General features: G+C 44.4%; 1 protein-coding gene across 2 annotated transcripts in view; it reads right to left on the bottom strand.

The window, feature by feature from the left end:
• Positions 1-16,197, bottom strand: part of Fam107b (family with sequence similarity 107 member B) — a 178,331-nt gene that overhangs the window by 54,549 nt on the left and 107,585 nt on the right. Inside the window, exon 1 of one of the 2 annotated variants that reach the window (XM_042686001.1) lies at positions 5,079-5,205. The exons of the other annotated variant lie outside the window; for it this stretch is intronic. The gene's annotated coding sequence lies outside the window, so the exon portion shown is untranslated. Of the gene's footprint in view, positions 1-5,078; positions 5,206-16,197 lie in introns of those variants that run through there. 2 annotated transcript variants of the gene reach the window in all.

Genomic DNA, 16,197 nt, shown 5'->3' with positions numbered 1-16,197 from the left:
AACTCCATTCAGTCTATCTTCCCTTATCCTATCCATAAATCCTGAGTCTACAACAGTGCCTGACACATAGTAGCATTCTTTCAGTATTTGCTAAATGAATGAATACATTTCACAAAGTACTTAATACATTGTTACATAAGATTAAAAACTGTTAGATGGTGACAATCCTAAAACCATTACTATAGTTGTTGCCATTATTATCACTACATTCCACAGATAAGATGACATGAGCCCTGATACCCAGGTTTAAATCTGATTGTCCATTACTTCTGTGATGTCTCTTATTCCATAGCAGAGGGACCCGCTACAGGAGGGTGCTTCAGATGCTACAGCTGATTCTCCTCAGCATGAATGTATGGATGAAATAAAAAGTGGTGCATGTATTTATATGTGTGTGTGTATGCATGTATGTATAGGTAGATAGATGTTCAGACGATTACTATTCAGCCTCACAAAAGAAGAAGACTCTGCAGTAGGCAAACACATGGATGAATTTGAGGACATTATGCTGAGTGAAGGAAGCTGTCTCAAAAAAACAAATACTGCCAGGCACCGGTGGAGACTGAGATCTGAGGAATGCAGTTCAAACCCAGACCAGGCAGGTAAGTTTGTGAGATTCTTATCATCGATAAACTACTCAGAAAAAGCCGGAAGTGGTGCTGTGGCTCAAGTGGTAGAGCACTAGCTCTGAATACCAAAAGGCTCATGAACAGTGCACAAGCCCTGAGTTCAAGCCCCAGGACAGGACAAATACTACATGAACCACTGTTAAATCCATAGATGCAGAGAGTACAGTGGTGGACATCAGTGATCAAGATGAGAGGAAATGGGGGGTTACCAATCAAAAGGTGTGACATTTCAGTGAAACAAAATCTCTAGAGATTTCTAATCTCTAGAGAACTGCTGTTGCACAACAACAGTAATGCACACTTAAAATTAGTGTACACTTAAACTTTTGTTAGGAGGGGAGCTGTGCGGTTAAGTGTTCTTGCCATTATGGATTTTAAAGATATTTTTAAAAGGCTGTGAGCACTGACATATCACCTGCCAAGTCTCATGGACCATGAACTAGCAGCTTCACAATGGCAAAATCTGTCCCCACCATGCCATGGAAGGTCAGTGATTATCACCACATTTATCTTACAAATGAGAAAGCCAGGGCTCATGAAGATTATGTGGCTTGCTGGGAACTGGCTTCTAGCACAGACATTCCTAGCTCGAAGCCTGAGATCTTCCCTCTACCCTATTTAGAACCTAGTCCCAATTCACAATCCCATACCAAGAGGCCACGGCTGTGTCCAAACAAGGCTGTAGATGGCCCTAAATAACTTATGTTAATGCTGACAACAAAAGTAGAGCAGAGAAAGAGGAGACAAAAGCCTTCAGTCCCCTGTAGGCTAAGACAGGAAAAGCTAGTCTGCTACCTGCACTCTTTCTACTGTGGGTTTGGAGGAGACTTGACAACACATAATTAAGAAGGTCACCATGGCTAAGCACTTCCTATCTACAGACTTTGGCATCTCATTACTATTAAAAACTTAGCAGCATAAGGCAGAACAGTGCTGCTGAGCAGCCCAGAGTCCCTGCTGGGCATGGCCTCTCAAGTGGGCCTTCCTTCCACCCCAGAGCTCTCTGCCACCACCAGGAACCTCAAGCTTTGTTGTGTGGAGGGAACAGTATTATCATCAATCCATGTGTCCCTGTGACCTCCACACAAAAGCACATGTATGGACACACACAGAAGTGCACATACACTGCAGAGTGCAGACCACATCCCTGCTTTCCCATCACTCTTTACCACCATAAGTGACATCTCTGGTGAAATTGCACCATCCACAAGTTTCCTGTCATGAGACAGCCATACACCATCCTCTTCCAGCATCTCTCCACCTCTTTCTTACCACAGCCCACCTGAGTCTGAAGATGCTCTCAAACAAGTTCTCTTTTCCTATGAGTCCCTGATGGTCTTCTCATTTGAAACAGAATCTCCATGGGGTATGGCTGGGGTTGGATAATACCCATCTAATACCAGTCCTCGCTCCTGCAGTCCTGCCACCTCAGGACAATATGTCCCCACCACCAAGGCTTCCCAGGGCCAAGGCCCTGAGGCTTACCTGAAGCAACTCAAGTCTCCCAGCTGCTCCTCAATTCTGCACTAGAAAGTATCCCCAGCCCTTAGCAAAATTCTAGACAAAATTGAGCAGTTGGCCACATCCACTCAGCCAGAGTCCCAACATCATCTCTTAACTGATCAGCCCTGGGCAATTCATTGCACTCACTCCCTTAACATCTCAGCCCCACTCAGGCTTCTTACTTGGTCAGAAACCTTGTCTATCCTTGGCAAGGATCATCATTCACTCCCAGACATCTTCATACACAAAGCACTACCTTTCATTCTTCACTCTTCGTAACTGTAATTAAACCATTTTGTATAATTTTGTGCCATTCCTAAAATATCATGCCCATGAGGATGAGGATTCTATCAGTCTTGTTATAACTACACTCAACCCAGTTTTGTCCATAAAATACACACCTGTTAAAGCAGTAACTGAAGAGCAAACTTCCCCATCAACATTGGAAAATCCTCTGTCTGATTCACCAGGACTAAATAGTAACATGTCAGCCTGTCAAGTATTTTTCGTTTACTGATAATCAACAATGTGAGGTGGATGTAAGTATCCATTCCCTAAGTTCTTGGAGAGAAAAAGTTCAAATTTTAAAGACCCAGCACTTTTGAATTTGCAAGGAAAAAAGGGAGAAAAATGGTTTGCTTCAAAATGGAAAGCAGAAACAAGCCAAAATTAGACAAGGGGACTCCACAGGAAATGAAGGGGAGTTATCATCACTAGGTCAGACCAAAGCTCCAGAATACAGACTCTCACTCCACAGCACTTTTTTACTTTTTTTGAGGGGGTGGGGGAGGGAGGGGTGTAGTACTGGAGTATGAATTCAGAGCCTTCCTTGCTAAGCAAGTGCTCTACCACTTGGGGTATTCCACCAGTCCCTTTTGGGGTTGATTATTTTCATAATAGAGTGTTGCTTTTAGGCACAGGCCAGTCTAAGCTGTGATCTTCCTATTTGTACTTCCCTATGTCACTGGGATGACAAGCTTGTGTCATTACACCCAGCCACTGACCCAGATTTTCTGTTTACCCAGCTGGCCTCAAACCAAGATCTCCAATCTCCACCTCCTGAGCAGCTGGAATTCTAAGCCTGAGTTACAGGACATAAATTTTACATTTTTCCCAGTGTGTCTCTAGAGTCAGCCTCTATGGTCAATTTCTCCAGCTGCTTTCTCTAGACTTGGAAAAGCTGATAAGTCCCCAAGATAGCTGGGGACTTCTACTAATGCCTGAAATCGTAATCTCATTTGACCAAATTCTCAGGCCCATTTTCTCAATAAGGCTGCTAACAGAAGTGCCTCCTGAGTAGCCAGGATTACAGGCATGAGCCACCAGCACCTGGCTTAAATATTTCTTTTAAAATAGTCAATTACTCTTGAAACCCAAAAAGTATAGTCCATAAAGGTATGGAGTCATCCCACTCTTACAAGTCAAGTAGAAATTATATTGTTTTCCTTACATGTTCCCTCTCCCTTCTGTAGGAGTTGTGTAGGTGGTTATATGCAAGGCTGTAAGAAAACGTATTCCAGAACAACTTGTTGGTCTAATCGTGTAGGGAAAGTGGCAGAGTGAAACTGAACCATGTTAGTAAATGTCATATCTTAGACCAATGTAACTGATCAAGATTAGGAATTGGAACACACACACACACACACACACACACACACACACACACACACACACACACCACACACACACACACACACACAGTGTAGCCTCAAAAGGAAAAATGCCTGTATTTGGGTAACAGCCACAAGATCTTCTTTCTAGGTTCTGCCACTTCTTCATAAATGCATACAGTTTCAGAATTAAAACTTTTACACTTGAAACTGCCAACACTTAAAGACATTTTCCCTGGACACGGTCTAAACTTCATGCAACTTGGACAGTCCAAAGTGATGGAGGGGTAACATGCCTAGAGGAGGGAGCTGAAGGCCTTGTTTTATCCAAGAATCTTGATAGACTTGATGTAGTCAACCTGAGGTTCCTGACTAACAGGCCTCACTCCCTTGTTGTCTTTCAGTCCCTTCACTGTCATACCCATTTCTAATCAAGTAACTTGCTTGGTTGTCCTTAACTGAAATCTTCCAGAGAAAGGGCGAGTAGGACTGACTGTTCTCTGCACTTCATCCTGGAAATCGGATTCCTCTTCAGATTTCACAAGGAGCTGACGACCGTCCCCTGCTGCATGTCAAAACTGGGCTCTGGGCATCAGGCCACCTAGGAGTGACCTGAAGATGCTTTGGGGAGGGGAGGGGAGGGGGGGTACGGAGAAGATTGCCCTGAGTGACTGAAGAAGTCTGGAATCCAGGGACGCCCCCGAAGAAAATGTTGGGGCTTTCTGTGTGCCAGAATCAGAAAAGTTAACTTGCAGAATAGAAACCTTTCGATGGGGGGGGGGGGGGGGGGGAGGAGGCTAAGCCTGGAGACTCTGGCCTGGAGACTCTGCCTTTGTCTGCCGGGTAAGGGGGGCTGGCGGCGGGGCCCGCTGGCCGGGTCCAGCCGCCCGCAGCGCAGCGCAGCGCAGCCGGAGCGGGCAGGCGCCCGCGGAACCCCGGAGCACCCGGAGCGCCGCGGGCAGCGCACGGGCTCCCTCCCGCCAGGGTCTCCCCGCACGCAGGGCCGGAGCCGCCAACAATGAGCCCAGCAGCCCACGGCCCCGGCTCCCCTTCCTGCGGGCGGCCCCCCGAGCCGGGACCACCGCCCGGGCCCCACCAGGCCCCCCCACCCATCCCCAGGCGCGGTGCGAGGCGACCCAGGCTCCCCGCACCGCCGTGCGCACGCGACACCCCCCCCCCCCCGCCCCAAGCCGCGCGCGCGGCTCGGCCGGCCGCGCCCCCCGCAGGGCCCCGGGCCGAGGGTCGGGCAGGCCGCCCGCCGCCGCGCCGGGTCCCCGCGGACGGCCGCCGCCAGCCCCGCGTCTTTGTGTGTGAAGAAAGTGCGGGGCCAGCCTACCTCCTCGCTTGACAAAGGCGCGCCGCTCGCTCCGGGCTCGCTCCGGGTGCCCGCGGCGGCGCCCACCGGCCCGACTGCCTGGCGGGGGCCTGAGGCGACGAGCCGGCTTCGACGGCGGCGGCGGCGACTGAGGAGGAAGAGGAGGAGAGAGGGCCCGGCTGAGGAGCGCGTCGGGCTCGAGGCGGCTCTCACACCCCGCGGCCCCGCGCGTCCGAATTAAGCGGCGGGGCTGGGAGGGGGCGGGGCCAGGGGCGGGGCGGGGCCCGCTGAGTCATCGCCAGGCCACGCCCCCAGGCGCCGGTCACGCCCCCCTCGGCGCTCGGGGGCCCCAGTGGTCCGCGTGCGCGCGCAGGCTCGCGTGGCCTGAACCAGTCTAGGAAGGAGCGAGCAGGGCGTGGGGTGAGTGCCTGGCAGAAAACCCCACCTGTGTTGCTTTAGTTTGGTTGGCTTCTGAGACTGGGGAGAGACAATAACGTTGAAGGAAAAGAGGAAATGTTGTCTGATGAGAGAGAAAACTGGGAAAGCGGGAGGCCCACGAAGGTAAATGTTCCGTGTGTGTACGTCAGTCTGGCTCTGTGTTGTCTGTCTCTGTCTACTTCTCTGGGTCTCTCTGACTCTGTCAGTCTGTCTACCTGTCTGTGTCTGTCTCTGTCTGTCTCTCTCTGCTGCTGTCTGTCTGGCTCGCTCTGTCTCAGTCTCTGTGTCTGTCTCTGTCTGTCTGCCTCTCTCTCTGTGTCTGTCTCTGTCTGTCTCTCTCTGTCTCTGTCTCTGTCTCTCTGTCTGTCTCTGTCTGTCTCTCTGTCTCTGTCTCTGTCTCTGTCTGTCTCTCTGTCTCTCTCTCTGTCTCTGTCTCTCTCTGTCTCTCTCTCTCTGTCTCTCTCTCTCTCTGACTCAGCTGTCTGATCTCACTTCTACTCCAGACCTCTGAGTGCAGAGGGACCGTCCTCGTTGAAATCCTGCCAATCCTTTAACGAAGAAAACTCAAAAGTCATCGAGAAGTACAAGGAAACAGATCTGCTGTAATTATATCAATTCACTGGAAGCCAGAGTCAAAACCCAGTGACCTGGGGTTTACTCACATTCCTCTTCTCCCTTCATCCAAGGATAATTGAAGATTTAAATTCGTGGACCAGGAAGAAAGGGAGTCTTTCATCTTTAAAAAGAAAAAAAAAATCCCTCTGATTTTCGTGTTCTTGTCTCTCTTACAAGTTGCTTCTCTAGCCAACCCAAAGACTCTAAGATTACCATCTACCTGAATCACAGCAGATAAAAAGGCAGGATGTGAAACCGTATCTGTTTCAGAGTAAAAATAAGGACAGCAGGGCTGTAGATAGATTCTAAATCAAAAGTGTTTTAATTTTCTTGGCAAAAGATGACTAAGGAGTTACTTACTGGGGAATTTTTCTGACTAAAAGAGTTTGGGTCGTGAGTACAGAGAAAAGCACTATGCATTAATCTCAGTAAGCAAATACTCATTCCAAACTTAACCTGTCATGTACCATGTCCTGAGACACAATCCTACAGCTATTTAAAGATATAAGCATCCCAGGTCCTTAAAACCTCCTGAAGGATAGAATTATCAAGAAGCCCTTTCCTGGTTTTGTGACCTTCATTCATAGCCTTTCCTACCATTCTTCCTTCTTCCCCTCTGGCACTGTGGTTCTGTTCTTAACAATGGCTCCCCCGTCACCAGCTAGAACCAGGATCTAACCTAAACACCCCTCTCCCTCTCCACATCAGCCTCAGCACTGCACATTGTACATGATGCCTACTTTCCCCCCTCCCCTCCTGCCCAGCCCCCTGCACTGCCACAGCTGACCCTGGCATCTGTCACCACATTGTGATCTCTCAACCAGGCCTGGATTCCAATGTCACAGGTCTCTTCTTCTCAGCTCTTGCACATGTGAAAACTGCTCAGGTTCTACTGCTGTTTAAAACCTATCACAGAGTTGGGCGCCAGTGGCTCATGCCTATAATCCTAGCTAATCAGGATGTTAAGATCGGAGGATCATAGTTCAAAGCCAGCCCACGCAGGAAAGTTTCATGAGACTCTTATCTCCAATTAACAGAAAAAAAAAGCTGGTAGTGGAGTATTAAACTTGAGCACATTAAACTGAGTACAAAAGCTCAGAGACAACACCCAGGCCAAGTTCAAGCCCAAGTACCACCCTCTCAGCCATCTGAGGGCACAGAGAGAAGGCAACCATCCATGATCTTCACCAGAAACCAACCTTGCTGTCACCTAACCTCCAAAACATTGAGAAAATAAAACTATTTTCTTTGTTTGTTTGTTGCTGCTCCTGAGCTTGAACTCAGGGCCTGGGTGCTGCCCTTGACCTTCGATGCTCAAGGCTAGTGCTCTACCATTAGAGTCATAGTTCCATTTCTGGCTTTTTGATGGTTAGTTGCAGTTAAGAATCTCATGGACTTTCCTGTCTAGGCTGGCTTCAAACCACAGTCCTCAGATCTCACCCTCCTGAATAGCTAGAATGACAGGAATGAGCCACCACACTGGGCAAAATGTTTTGTTTAAGCCACTTAGTTATGGTGGGTCACCCTGCAGCAGTAGCTCCATCAGATACTGGAACTGGCATACTTTGGATTCTTACTTTGGTAAATCACTAACCTTCTAGTCAGTCTGATTCATCCCCATGAAATCTGGCTGGGTGTAGTGGGGATGCCAAGCCATTGGCATGACATATGCTCACAGACTTCTCTGTCTCAGCCCTTGAAAGAAACTGAAACATGTGGCCTGTTCCATAATGTGAAATAAAATTTGTTTCAAGATTCTGTCATGACCCTACCTTCCAATACCAGCTAACACATTTCTTTTAAACCAAAAACAAATAAATGGATAGCAAATATTTACTTTCATTTCTCAATTCAAATATTCATTAAAGGAAAACAGAAAGCCTAAACTGGGAGCCAGTGGCTTGCACTTGTAATCCTAGCTGCTCAGGAGGCTGAGATCTAGAGGGCTATAGTTCGAAGTCAGCCTAGATAGAAAAACTCTGCAGACTCAATCTCCAAACTAACCAGCAAAATGCCAGGCAAGGGGGTATAGCTTAAGTGGTAGAAAGACAGCTATGAGTACAAGCTCCTGAGTTCAAACCTGGTACCAAAAAAAAAAAAACAAAAAAACCAGCAGGTCAACACTAATTTATTAAATCCATTGTTTGGGGTAAATATTACACATCATTGAGAAACCTTAGGTAAGGTCAACTACCTAGGTTAATTCGGGAAGGCTAGAAACATGGCTTAACAATACTGTGCCAGCCTAGCAAGCATGAGCTCTGAGTTTAAATCCCTACTATTTCCCCCAAAAAATTATTTGGGCCCCCAGGAACCACTGTAGAAGGACCCATAACTTATGGATTAGGATGATATTTATGTTTATATCCTCACCACCCTTTACATAGTAAACTTGGGATTGACTCTTGTTGAATTAATAAGCATTTCAAGGCACAACTGGACTTCCCAAGGTAACCCCAGGAGACACTAGACTCTCAGCCTGAATCTGAAGTCCTGTATATGCCACATTGTGAATGTGGACAGAACCCTGGAAAACATCAGGGAAGTTAGTGTTGTAGGAGCCTGCTGAGCTGTGATTAGAGTTTCCTTTCCTGGCTGGACTCAGTTTATCAGGAGGCAAGGCAGACTTGCAATCTCTAAATAAAACTCAAAGAAAATGCTCCTCAGAATAGTATCTGCCTCATTTAATCCATCATTGTTGACAGTCTCTAATCTCATATTACTGGAAAACACACTCAATAATCTAGAACATGCATGTGCAAAGGACCCACATACTCAGCTTTAGCTCCTTCCTTTGACTGTAACATCTGGTACCCTTTTATTTTTTTAATGTTATATTATGTTGGTATTTGTTTACTTATTTAGTGTTGAACTGGTGCTTGAACTTAGGACCTGGACACTGTCCTTTAGCTTTTGCTCTTAAGGTTGGTGCTCTACCAAATGAGTTCAAGCCCTAAGACAAGCACACGTGTGCATGCATGTGCGCACACGCACACACACACACACACACACACACACACAGAGAAAATAATAATTCATTCACAAAGAAATGAAATTTTCATTTTAAATCACATTTTATTTTGTCTTATTTTGGTCCGTCCTAGGGCTTGAACTCATGGCCTGGGTGCTGTCCCTAAGCTTTTTTGCTCAAGGCTAGCACTCTATCACTGGAGCCAAACTCCAGTTATGGCTTTTTGATGAAAGATAGAAGTCTCAGACTTTCCTGCCAAGACTGGTTTGAACTGTGATCCTCAGATCTCAGCCACCTGAGTAGCTAGGATCATAGGCATGAGCCAGCAGGGCCTGGTTTAAATCACATTTTAAATCCATCTTCTTTAATACCTGTATCCAGTGTCTATTAATGCATGACTAATGACTTCAAAACCTAGTGCCTTAAAACAAGAACAAGTGATCTGATCATGATACTCTGCGTTGACAAAATGGACAAAGCTCACCTTAGCTACCAACCTCCAGGTCATTCCATATGGTAGTAGTTCCATATATACATATATGTATTTATGGTATATATGGCATATATATGGTTTATATATGGTTTATGTGGTATATATACATATATTGCATATACTTCTGTGTGTATATATATTTGCCTACCTTTTATTTGGTGCAATAAGTTCATGGAATGATGAAATGAAGACTAGGCTAGGACTAAAAAGATGGGCTTTCTGCTTATGTTCTGCTCCACAGTTAGTCCCTTTGGACAGGATCTATTATTCACTGTGGCCCTCAGTTTCACTGGACTTAATGGTAAATGATTCCTCCCAAGTATAAAAGTCAAGTAGTAGCAGCGTTGTTACCAGACTTGGTTGGAGAGGAAGGCTGTTCATCCACCCTATGTTTACAACTAAAGTCCAACCTGCAGCTAATGTTAAATCTTGCCAGAACAGGTTTGCTTATTAACTCTGCTTAGAGAAGCATGTCACCCACACATTTGAACTGCTAATGATTACTAGGTCATTAAAACTGCTTTCCCAGTGATAAAACGTTGTTCCAACAGTTTCACATAAACTCAAGGTCTAACTAGCATTTGTTGGATAAGGTTAATAATATAAGCTTGAACTTTATGAGAAAAGAGGTATCATGAATGACAAAAGGTAGCATCTTTGTTAGGTAGCTGAAGGCATTTGCTTCAGATGTTATACAGTATTTCAGGTTCACCTCTCAGATATTTACTATCCATACTCAACCTGCCCTCTCCCCAGATACCAGCCACCCCCACCCTCCATGACCTCCCTCTTCTAAGTTAACAGCTGAAACATGGCAGGACACACCACTTTTTACCCACACCTGCTTTCCTGGCTCCTCTCTCTTTGTGACAACTGTTTAAGCCATCTGTGATCATCTCTGCATCATCACGTTCACAACTGCTTGTCAGGATATCAGGAGGGAAATGCAAGGCTATGGTTAAGACTATCCTGTTCTCCAAAAGAATGAGAAAATCAAATTCCTGTCCAAAATAAAGGGGAGACAGACAGAACAAAGCAGATGGAAAGAGGTCAAGTAAAAGATACTAAGAGTTAAAATGAAAACAAGCCTAGAGACACTCAAAGGATAAAAAGACAAGATAAATAAATGCACTAGAGCAGTACTGCTGGATCATAGGGCAGTCCTGTGTTTAGTGTTTTAAAGAATCCCCAAATGACATCACTCTTGGGCACGTATCCAAAAGTTTACAAGACAGGATACAGTAAAGAAGTTTGCACATCCGTGTTCATTGCTTCACTTTTTACCATAGCCAAGTAATGAAAATAGCCCAGATGTCCTACTACAAATAAATGGATTTAGAAAGTGTAGTACATATATGAAAGCAATTTTACTCATCCATCAGGAAGAATGAAATTATCTCATCTGCAAACAAATAGATGGACCTGGAAAAAAATCTTAAGTGATGTAAGTCAGGTTTAGAGAGCAAAGGATGCATGTCTATACCTACCTGTGGATATGAGATCTAAGTTGTAAACATAGACATGTACAGAGTCATATACATATATACACAAATGTATTAACTAAAGTATGGTTTGTGCAGAGGAGCATTCCAAGGCTATAACTCCTTTGAACAACTAACTTACAGTTTAACTAAATGAATACCAGGGAGCTGGAACATGTGTTGTGAGGGGAGAAGATGGAAATCAAGGGGAAAGGACAGACAAATGGAGGGTGAATACAGTCATAATATTCAATGTACATATGTGAAAATGAACCAAGTAAACGGAAGGGATGGGTGGGGTTGGGAGAGGTGGGGAAGAATGATGGAAGGGATGACACTGGTCAAGATATATTGTGCTCAAAACTGACATGTTGAATTGAAACCCCTTTGTACAACTACTTAAATTTAAAAAAAAAAGAGAGAGAAAAGACAGAAACACAATGAAGCCAATCACTGGTGTCTCACCCCTGTAATCCTAGCTACTCAAGAGGCTGAGATCTAAGGATTGAGGTTCAAAGCCAACCCAGGTAGGAAAGTCTATGAGACTCTTATCTCCAATTAACCACCCAAAAATTGGAAGTGGAGCTGTGGCTCAAAGTGGTAGAGCACTAACCTTGAACAAAAAAATGTTCAGGGACAGCACCCAGGCCCATGTGGAACCAATATGGCCAAGCCCCATGTGGGACAGACACATTCAGACACACACAAAAAAAAAAGAAAGAAAGAAGAAAGAAAAAGAAACATTATGAATAACTTCATATGGAAATTAAAATGAAATAGAAAAATACAAGTTGGCCGGGCGCTGGTGGCTCACGCCTGTAATCCTAGCTACTCAGGAGGCTGAGATCTGAGGATCGCGGTTCAAAGCCAGCCCGGGCAGGAGAGACTGTGAGACTCCTATCTCCAATAAACCACCAGAAAACCGGAAGTGGCTCTGTAGCTCAAGTGGTAGAGCGCTCGCCTTGAGCTGAAGAGCTGAGGGACAGCGCCCAGGCCCAGAGTTCAAGCCCCACGACCTACAAAAAAAAAAAAAAAAGAAAAATACAAGTTGTATGATTCAGGGTCATACAATTTTTCCAGGTTCAGAAAAGCTGGGTAAGAATCCTATAAACTTTTAATAAATTAGAATGGCAATAACGGTTTTCTCACAGCAGGAAGTATCAGGATGACTAATGAAGAGTAACACTTGTCAGTCTGAACTTCCTGTCTCACTCTGGAAGTCCCCACCTCCCGCATCAAGAATACTCCAAATGGTCTCTAAAGACAGTCTTTGCTTCCTCTCTCGGGACCCATAGCTACTTAGATGTCCAAATCAAGCTACTGCTTTCTCTTCTGTGTCTCTCAAATCCACATTTTCCATCTCCATCAAATCCTACCTGGTCCACAGTCCATCATCCTCACCGCATGTTCACTCACACTTTCTCTCTGCCTTCTACCACCTGCCCTATACACGTCTGCCTTTCTCCACCTGTGCTATACACGATTCATGATTATTCCTCATCTCACAAGAGCATCAACCAAGATAGACTAGGAAAACAAACTATGTTTACCCCTTCATCACTTTTTCTTTATTAAAGTCAAAGTTCCTTCTCTTCTCTTTAGGCAAGAGCTTTCTTAACAAATAAGAAAAAGAATGAGCTTTTTTTGGCTGGAAATATAGTTCATGCATATATAGAGATAGATCATATCATAACCAAATGCTAATGGTTCCTCCCATGATTCTTAAGTATCTCTATGTTGGAAAGGGGTCCACTAGATTTGGAAGGAGAATAAGTCAATTTAAAAAAGTAGGGCCAGGCACCAGTGGCTCACGCTTGTAATCCTCTCAGGAGGCTGAGATCTGAGGATCACGGTTCAAAGCCAGCCTGGGCAGGAAAGTGTGTGAGACTCTTATCTCCAATAAGCCACCAGAAAACCAGAAGTAGCGCTGTGGCTCAAGTGGTAGAGTGCTGGCCTTGAGCTGAAGAGCGCAGGGACAGCACCCAAGCCCAGAGTTCAAGCCCCACGACTGACCAAAAAAAAAAAAGTATAATTCTGGTTTAGCATGGTGATTTCTGCTTATAATCCCAGCCACTTGGTAAGTAGAGATTGGAAAATTATGGTTCGAAGCAAATCCATGCAAAAGCACAAGAGCCTGTTTGCAAAATAATTGAGCAAAAAGGACTGGAAGTAAAAAGGACGCAAGTGGAAGAGTACTTGCCTAGTAAGTGCAAGATCCTGAGTTCAAACCCAAGCACTTCCACAAAAGAAATGCCACATGTACACTTAAGAAGCTAACACATGGGTACTGGTGGTTTACGCCTGTACTTCTTGCTACTTAGGAGCCTGAGATCTGAGGATTGGGATTCAAAGCCATCCTGGCAGGGAAGTGTGGGAGGAAATCAGAAGTGGCACTGTGCCTCAAAGAGGTAGAGCACTAGCCTTGAGCAAAAAAAGCTCAGGGACAACAACCAGGCTCTAAGTTCAAGGCCCACAATCAACAAAGAAAAAAAGAAGCTAACAAATTCATCTGAACACATGCTTTTTGCCAAAATTATCACAACTCTTGAAGGTAAACAATAGTCAATATTTAAATCTTTTTGGTGCTTAGCAAACAAAAAGTCCATAAGAGAAGCTATGTTTACTTATTGAATCAAATCCAAATCATATTCAAATCATATTAAAAATCTTAATGGTGGGGACTGAAGGTGTAGCCCAGTGGAAGAGTGTATGTGAGATCCCGGGTCCAATTCCCAACACCAAAACAACAAACTAACAAACAAATAATTATGATGGTATTATGTAAAACATTATATTGCTTCCCAATTATGTGAATGAAAACAAAAATCTTAGATTAATACTATGTTTTTTTCAGGTATTTTTATAACAATTATTTTCATCTTTTCTAAGAGAGGTAGCTATTCTCCGTGGTCCTCCTGACAGATGGCATTTTAAAATATTATAACAATCAGTTTACAAATGGCAGAACCGAACAACTTTATTGGACATTTTGATAACACTGAATTTAGCATTCATTGCATATTTGCTGGCATGACTTCTTAAGACTCAGCTTACCGTATAGGATCTACAGTTCTATGGAGCTATATTGAAAACTTGTACACCAGAGCGAACATAAAGACAAGAAGCATTGTTTGAGCTGAGCTTTCGCCTCTCAGTGCTTTTCCCAATGACATGCAGTAAGCCCAGGGGATTATTAATGAGGGAGTAAATGAATATGCATGAGCTGGACTTCCACCAAGGAACTGATAAAAGGTATTATTCTACTGCTCAGGTTGGCCTGCTATTAAAAAGTGGATAAGATCCAGTGGGTATATTGCTGGCAAGTTTGTGGTAAATTTTCTTCTAGGCTTATTGGAGAACATGAAACTTCATTAAATAAGAAAAAGAATGAAGAAAGGTAACATGTGAGCCAGTTTAAGAGAATGGAGAAAGTAAAAGAAAAAATAAAATTAAATCGATAAGGGGAAAAAGTGGGGGAGAGAATAAGATAAAAGAGCAGAAAGAAGAAAGACAGGAAGAACTAACCCCAAACAAGAGCAAGATAGGAGAGAGGAGAAAAGGAGATAAAGAGTCTGGGAAGGAAAAGGAAATTGGCAAGGAGAAAGACTTGGGATATTTTAAGGATTTTTTTTCTGAAGGTCATAGCCTGGTTTCACTAGAATTTAAAGACTCAGGAAATATGCCTTCCTGTGAAGGCGATTCTTGCTCTGTACCTTTTAGCCACTGCTGCATGCTAACAAAAGAGCATCAGCAAACAGCCAGGCTTGCATCTGAATATTGGGGCCTTTACTGAGTTCTATCTTTGGGGAGTAATTGTGTCTCTCAGACTTGAAACAAGGAGTCAAGCCATGCTTGGATGCAAAATGAATTCTTAAAAAATGATGGTACAAACTGAATATGGTAACAGGTAATTGTATGATTGAAGCTTTCATCATTCAAAGCTGGATCCCACAATTGATGGCTTCTTAGAATGGAGAAAACAATGAAATAGTGATGTGTGTTTGAGTTAGACAAAAGTGGAACTGTGAGCTCAGATCCCAAACTGAAGGAGACCATAAGCAAGTTGTCCTGATACGAAAGGTAGAATACAACACCATCTAGGAAAGGGCAGTCTGGAGAAAATAAAGAGGAAGTAGGGAGAGATTCAAATAGATACCAAGGAAGTGTAACCAGATCGATGGGGTTGCATTTTGATGAGCACGAAGCTAGAACAAGGACACCTAAGACATGAAAGAATGTTCAAAGGTTTGGTACCTGAATCAAGTAGGAGAACACAGGGGACTGTTGAATACATGGTATTATTATTCGATTTCCCATCTTTTTTGTATGGTTTTTTTCTTTCAACATGCTTTTGAAATTCATTTATACCTGTTGTGTATTTCTTTCTTACTAAACAGTGTTCCTTTGACTGGATGCACCACAATGTATCCACTTACAGTTTAGAAACCTTTTTGAGTTGTTTCTACTTTGAGATGACTGTGACGATAAGATACATATCTCATTTTAGTTTTTCTCAGAATTTGTGTGTGTGTGTGTGTGTGTGTGTGTGTGTGTGTGTGTGTGTGTGTGCGCGCGCGCCCATACTGGGCCTAGAACTCAAAGCTTACATCTCTCTCTCTTTTTTTTTCTCAAGGTTAGCACTGTCCTACTTGAGTCACAGCTCCACTTCTAGCTTTTTGGTGTTTAACTGGAGACAAGAGGCTCATGAGCTTTCTTGCCCAGGCTGGCTTCAAATCACCATCCTTAGATCTCAGCCCCTTGAGTAGCAAGGATTACAGGTGTGAGCCACCAGAGCCCTGCTAACTCAGATACGTTTTATTTTATTTTATTTTGGGGTGGGGGGGTCCGGTCGTGGGGCCTGAGCTCTGGGCCTGGGCGCTGTCCCTCAGCTCTTCAGCTCAAGGCTAGCGCTCTACCACTTGAGCCACAGCGCCACTTCCGGCTTTTTTTCTTTTTGCTTATGTGGTGCTGAGGAATCGAACTCAGGGCTTCATTCATGTAAGGCAAGTGCTTACCATGGAGCCACCTTCCCAGCCCTCAGATATGTTTTAAAGCTCTTTAAAGAGGAACAAATTTCTCTTGGGTGAGACTATTGGATTGTGGTTTATCTGAGGCTGGATTGTGTTCTCCCTAGAAGATGTA

The sequence above is a fragment of the Dipodomys spectabilis genome, unplaced genomic scaffold, assembly GCF_019054845.1.
Source record: "Dipodomys spectabilis isolate Male_0828 unplaced genomic scaffold, ASM1905484v1 ptg000096l, whole genome shotgun sequence".
Taxonomy (NCBI): Eukaryota; Metazoa; Chordata; class Mammalia; order Rodentia; family Heteromyidae; genus Dipodomys; species Dipodomys spectabilis.
This window is presented reverse-complemented; position numbering and strand designations above follow the sequence as displayed.